Source organism: Theropithecus gelada, chromosome 6 (assembly GCF_003255815.1).
Source record: "Theropithecus gelada isolate Dixy chromosome 6, Tgel_1.0, whole genome shotgun sequence".
In the NCBI taxonomy this organism is placed as follows: Eukaryota; Metazoa; Chordata; class Mammalia; order Primates; family Cercopithecidae; genus Theropithecus; species Theropithecus gelada.
Genome location: NC_037673.1, coordinates 111,098,165 through 111,105,441, shown reverse-complemented (window position 1 = coordinate 111,105,441; position 7,277 = coordinate 111,098,165).

Genomic DNA, 7,277 nt, shown 5'->3' with positions numbered 1-7,277 from the left:
CTGGCTAGGAAAAGGGATTCCCTTCCCCCTTGCGCTTCCCAGGTGAGGCAATGCCTCGCCCTGCTTCAGCTCTGGCTGGTCGGGCTGCAGCAGCTGACCAGCACCGATTGTCCGGCACTCCCCAGTGAGATGAACCCAGTACCTCAGTTGAAAATGCAGAAATCACCGGTCTTCTGTGTCGCTCGCGCTGGGTGTTGGAGACTGGAGCTGTTCCTATTCGGCCATCTTGCTCCGGGTCTTGGCTATTTATCCAGTTTGCCATTCTGTGTCTTTTATTTGGGGCATTTAGCCCACTTACATTTAAGGTTAGTATTGTTATGTGTACATTTGATCCTGTCATCATGATGCTAGCTGGTTATTTTGCAGACTTGTTTATGTGGGTGCTTCATGGTGTCACTGGTCTGTGTACTTCAGTGTGTTTTTGTAGTGGCTGATAATTGTTTTTCCTTTCCATATTTAATGCTTCCTGCAGGAGCTCTTGCAAGGCTGGCCTGGTGATGACGAATTCCCTTGGCAATTGCTTGTCTGAAAAGGATCTTATTTCTGTTTTACTCACGTAGCTTAGTTTTGCCAGATATGAAATTCTGGATTGGAAATTAAGAATACTTAACATTGGCCCTCAATCTCTTCTGACTTGTAGGCTTTCCACTGAGAGTTCTGCTGTTAGTCTGACGGATTTCCCTTTGTAGGTAACCTGGCCTTTCTCTGGCTGCCCTTAACATTTTTTTTCCATTTTGACCTTGGAGAGTCTGATGATTATGTGTCTTGGGGTTGATCTTCTCATGGGGTATCTTACTGGCATCCTCTGCATTCCCTAAATTTGAATGTTGGCTTCTCTTGCTAGGTTGGGGAAGTTCTCCTGGATGATATCCTATAGTATGTTTTCCAACTTGGTTCCATTCTCCCCTTCTTTTTCAGGTACTCCACTTAGTTGTAAGTTTGGTCTCTTTACATAATACCATATTTCTTGGAGGTTTTGTTCATTCGTTTTCATTCTTTTTATTCATTCTTGTCTTCCTGTCTTATTTCAGAAAGATAATCTTTAAGCTCTGATATTCTTTCATCTGCTTGGTATATTCTGCTATTGATACTTCTGATTGCAGTGTGAAGTTCTCATGTTGTGTTTTTCAGCTCCATTGGGTTAGTTATGTTCCCCTCTAAGAGTTATGTTCCTGGCTCTTCTGGCTATCAGCTCCTGTATTGTTTTACCATAATTCTTATTTTCACTGGGTTACGACATGTTCCTTTAACTCAGCAAAGTTCTTTATTGCCCACCTTCTGAAGCCTACTTCTATCAATTCAGCCATCTCAGCCTCAGCCCAGTTCTGTGCCCTTGCTGGAGAGGTGTTATGGTCATTTGGAGGAGAAGAGGCACTCTGACTTTTTGAGTTTTCAGCATTTTTGAGTTGATTTTTTCTCATATTTGTGGGCTTATCTACCTTTCATCTTTGAGGTTACTGTCTTTTGAATCAGGTCTTTGTGGGGTTTGTTTTGTTGATGTTGTTGTTTTCTTTTTGTTCGTTTTTCTTTTTAACTTTCAACGCATTCTACTATAGGGTTGCTGTGATTGTTGGGGGTCTGCTCCAGACCCCCAAAGTAGCTGCCTCAGTTTTTCCCATACCTTGAGGTATCTCCAGTGAATACTGTGAAACAGCAAAGATGGCAGCCAGCTTATTCCTCTGGAAGCTCCATCCCAGGGGTGTACTGACCTATTGCTGGCCTAAATATACCTGTACAAGGTGGCTGGAGACCCCTATTCAGAGGTCTCACCCAGTCAGGAGGAATGGGATCAGATACCTGCTTAAAGAAGTAGTCTGGTTGCCTTTTGGTAGAGCAGGTGTGCTGTGTTGGGGAATGACCTTTCTTCATCTAGACTGTATTCTCCAAAGCCAGAAGGCTGGAACAGCTGATTCTGCTGAGCCACAGAGATGGTGGCTGACCTTCCCTTCAGGAGCTCTGTCCCAGGAATAGTTCAGAGCTCTGTCTATAGAACCCTTGTTGGAGTGGCTAAGGCCCCCACACGGAGGTCCTGCCCAGTGAAGAGGAATGGATCAGGGTCCTGCTAAAAGAAGCAGTCTAGCCATGATCTGGCAAGGCAATTGTTGGAGTGGCTAAGGCCCCCACACGGAGGTTCTGCCCAGTGAAGAGGAATGGATCAGGGTCCTGCTTAAAGAAGCAGTCTAGCCATGATCTGGCAAGGCAAATTGTGGAAGGGGGAGACCCTTCCTCGTCTGAATTGTTTGTATTATTTAAAGCCAGCAGACTGGAACAGCTGAGTCTACTGAGCTGCAGAGATGGCAGCTACCCCTCTGCCTGGGAACTTGGATCCATCTCAGACAGATTCCAGCCTGTAGCCATTTGCTGACTGGAATTGCAAGCCAGTGGATCTTAACTTGTGATATGCCATGAAAATGGGGGCCGCAGAAGGATGCTGCTTGGCTCCCTGGATTCAGGTCCCTTCCTAAGGATATGAATGAATGGCTTTCCTGCCTTCCCAGAGATCATGGGGCCGGAGTATGTAAACCTCCTGGGTCTCTGTGTGTGCCTGAGTGGCTGCTTTGACAAGACTCCACACAGTTCTATGTATCGGAGCCAAGGCCCTGGTGATGTGGACTCACAATGGGATCTCCTGATCCACAGGTTGCAAAGATCCATGGGAGAAGTGTGGTTTCCCCAGGGAGGGGGTTGCACTATCACTCACTGCTTCCCTTGGTTGCGGGTGGGGGTTTCCTTGGCTCTGTGTCACTCCCAGGTGGGCCATCACCACTGCTAGCTTTGCTTCATCCTCCATGAGTTGAGTTGTTTGCCTAGTCAGTCCCAATGTGAAAACCTGCATATTTCAGTTGAGGGTGTTAAATTCCCTTACCCCTTTCTATTTCTCTCCATGAGTGCTGCAAAATGCAGTTGCTTCTAATCAGCCACCTTGGATGGATGGAGAGTAGTTTTGTTTTTTTTGTTTTTTTTTTTTTTTAATGACATCATTTTAAGGTTAATTGGTAGCCTTTAATTAATAACTGATCATTATTTTCAAGATGATCAATTCTAGACCTTTAGGAGGACCTTTTATTGAGCATCTCCCTGTCTTTATTTAAAAATTATTCTTGGTCAGGCACGGTGGCTCACGCCTGTAATCCCTGTACTTTGGGAGGCTGAGNCTGAGACTTTGCTGAAGTTGCTTATCAGCTTAAGGAGATTTTGGGCTGAGACAATGGGGTTTTCTAAATATACAATCATGTCATCTGCAAACAGGGACAATTTGACTTCCTCTTTTCCTAATTGAATACCCTTTATTTCCTTCTCCTTCCTGATTGCCCTGGCCAGAACTTCCAACACTATGTTGAATAAGGGTGATGCAAGAGGGCATCCCTGTCTTGTGCCAGATTTCAAAGGGAATGCTTCCAGTTTTTGCCCACTTAGTATGATATTGGCTATGGGTGTGTCATAAATAGTTCTTATTATTTTGAGATACGTCCCATGAATACCTAGTTTATTTAGAGAGTTTAGCATGAAGGGCTGTTGAATTTTGTCAAAGGCCTTTTCTGCATCTATTGAGATAATCATGTGGTTTTTGTCGTTGGTTCTGTTTACATGCTAGATTACGGTTATTGATTTGCATATGTTGAACCAGTCTTGCATCCCAGGAATGAAGCCCACTTGATCATGGTGGGTAAGTTTTTGCTGTGCTGCTGCATTTAGTTTACCAGTATTTTATTGAGGAATTTTGCATCGACGTTCCTCAGGGATATTGGTCTAAAATTCTTTTTGTTGTATCTCTACCAGGCTTTGGTATCAGGATGATGTTGGCCTCATAAAATGAGTTAGGGAGGATTCCCTCTTTTTCTATTGATTGGAATAGTTACAGAAGGATTGGTACCAGCTCCTTCTTGTACCTCTGGTAGAATTTGGCTGTAAATCCGTGTGGTCCTGGACTTTTTTTGTTTGGTAGGCTATTAATTATTGCCTCAATTTCAGAACCTGTTATTGGTCTATTCAGAGATTCAACTTCTTCCTGGATTAGTCTTGGGAGGGTGTATGTGTCCAGGAATTTATGCATTTCTTCTACATTTTCTAGTTTATTTGCATAGAGGTGTTTATAGTATTCTCTGATGGTAGTTTGTATTTCTGTGGGATTGGTGGGATATCCCCTTTATCATTTTTTATTGCATCTATTTGATTCTTCTTTCTTTTCTTCTTTATTCCTCTTGCTGATGGTCTATCAGTTTTGTTGATCTTTTCAAAAACCAGCTCCTGGATTCATTGAGTTTTTGAAGGGTTTTTTTGGGTCTCTATCTCCTTCAGTTCTGCTCTGATCTCAGTTATTTCTTGCTTTCTGCTGGATTTTTAATGTGTTTGCTCTTGCTTCTCTAGTTCTTTTAATTGTGATGTTAGGGTGTCAATTTTATATCTTACCTGCTTTCTCTTATGGGCATTTAGTGCTATACTTTTTTCTTGACACACTGCTTTAAATGTGTTCAAGTGATTCTGGTGTTTTGTGTCTTTGTTCTCTTTGGTTTCAAAGAACATCTTTATTTCTGCCTTCTTTTCGTTATGTACCCAGTAGTCATTCAGGAGCAGGTTGTTCAGTTTCCATGTAGTTGAGTGGTTTTGAGTGAGTTTCTCAATCCTGAGTTCTAGTTTGATAGCACTGTTGTCTGAGAGACAGTTTGTTATAATTTCTGTTCTTGTACATTTGCTGAGGAGTGCTTTACTTCCAACTATGTGGTCAGTTTTGTAATAAGTGTGATGTGGTGCTGAGAAGAATGTATAATCTGTTGATTTGGGGTGGAGAGTTCCTATTAGGTCCACTTGGTGCAGAGATGAGTTCAGTTCCTGGATGTCCTTGTTAACTTTCTATCTCGTTGATCTCTCTAATGTCGACAGTGGAGTGTTAAAGTCTCCCATTATTATAGTGTGAGAGTCTAAGTCTCTTTGTAGGTCTCTAAGGACTTGCTTTATGAATCTCAGTGTTCCTGTATTGGGTGCATATATATTTAGGATAGTTAGCTCTTCTTGTTGAATTGATCCCTTTACCATTATGTAATGGCCTTCTTTGTCTCTTTTGATCTTTGTTGGTTTAAAGTCTGTTTTATCAGAGACTAGAATTGCAACACCTGTCTTTTTGTTGTTGTTGTTTTCCATTTGCTTGGTAGATCTTCCTCCATCCCTTTATTTCGAGCCTATGTGTGTCTCTGCACGTGAGATGGGTTTCCTGAATACAGCAAATTGATGGGTCTTGACTGTATCCAATTTGCCAATCCGTGTCTTTTAATTGGAGCATTTTGCCCATTTATATTTAAGGTTAATATTGTTATTTGTGAATTTGATCCTGTCATTATGATACTAGCTGGTTATTTTGATTGTTAGTTGATGCAGTTTCTTCCTAGCATCAATGATCTTTACATTTTGGCTTGGTTTTGCAGTGGCTGGTACTGGTTGTTCCTTTTCATGTTTAGTGTTTCCTTCTGGAGCTCTTGTAGGGCAGGCCTGGTGGTGACAGAATCTCTCAGCATTTGCTTGTCTGTAAAGGATTTATTTCTCCTTCACTTATGAAGCTTAGTTTGGCTGGATATGAAATTTTGGGTTCAAATTTCTTTTCTTTAAGAATGTTGAATCTTGGCTCCCACTCTCTTCTGGCTTGTAGAGTTTCTGCCGAGAGATCTGCTGTTAATCTGATGGGCTTCCCTTTGTGGGAAACCCGACCTTTCTCCCTGGCTGCCCTTAACATTTTTTCCTTCATTTCAACTTTGGTGAATCTGACAATCATGTGTCTTGGATTTGCTCTTCTCGAGGAGTATCTTTGTGGCGTTCTCTGTATTTCCTGAATTTGAATGTTGGCCTGCGTTGCTAGGTTGGGGAAATTCTCCTGGATGATATCCTGAAGAGTGTTTTCCAACTTGTTTCCATTCTCCCTATCACTTTCAGTGCACCAATCAGATGTAGATTTGGTCTTTTCACATGGTTCCATATTTCTTGGAGGCTTTGTTCTTTTCTTTTTACTCTTTTTTCTCCAAACTTCTCTTTTCACTTAATTTCATTCATTGGATCTTCCATCTCTGATACCCTTTCTTCCAGTTGATCGAATCAGGTGCGGATGCTTGTGCACCCATCACGTTGTTCTCGTGCCATGATTTTCAGCTCCATCAGGTCCTTTAAGGACTTCTCTGCATTGGTTATTCTAGTTAACCTTTCATCCAATCTTCTTTCAAGGTGTTTAACTTCTTTGCCATGGGTTCGAACTTCCTCCTTCCACTCAGAGAGGTTTGATCATCTGAAACCTTCTTCTCTCAACTCATCAAAGTCATTCTCCATCCAGCTTTGTTCCATTGCTGCTGAGGAGCTGTGTTTCTTTGGAGGAGGAGAGGCACTCTGATTTTTAGAATTTTCAGTTTTTCTGCTCTGTTTTTTCCCCACCTTTGTAATTTTATCCACTTTTTGTCTTTGATGATGGTGGCATACCAATGGGGTTTTGGTGTGGATGTCCTTTCTGTTTGTTAGTTTTCCTTCTAACAGTCAGGACCCTCGGTTGCAGGTCTGTTGGAGTTTGCTGGAGGTCCACTCCAGACCCTGTTTGCATGGGTATCAGCAGCAGAGACTGCAGAAGAGTGAATATTGCTGAACAGAAAATGTTGCTGACTGATTGTTCCTCTGGAAGTTTCATCTCAGAGGGGTACCCAGCCGTGTAAAGTGTTAGTCTGCCCCTACTGGAGGGTGCATCCCAGTTAGGCTACTTTGGGGTCAGGGACCCACTTGAGGAGGCAGTCTGTCCATTCTCAGATCTCAAACTCCGTGCGGGGAGAACCACCACTCTCTTCGAAACTGTCAGATAGGGACTTTTAAGTCTGCAGAGGTTTCTGCTGCCTTTTGTTTGGCTATGCCCTGCCCCCAGAGGTGGAGTCTACAGAGGCAGGCAGGCCTCCTTGAGCTGTGGTGGGCTCCATCCAGTTCGAGCTTTCTGGCTGCTTTTTTTACCTACTCAAGCCTCAGCAATGGCAGGCGCCCCTCCCCCAGCCTCACTGCTGCCTTGCAGTTCAATCTCAGACTGCTGTACTAGCAGTGAGTGAGGCTCTGTGGGCCTGGAACCCTGTGAGCCAGCCTTGGAATATAATCTCCTGGTGTGCCATTTGCTAAGACCATTGGAAAAGCGCAATGTTAGTGTGGGAGTGACCTGATTTTCCAGGTGCCGTCTGTCACTGCTTTGCTTTGCTAGGAAATGGAATTCCCTGACCCCTTGTACTTCCCGGGTGAGGCAATGTCTTGCCCTGCTTCGGCTCATGCTT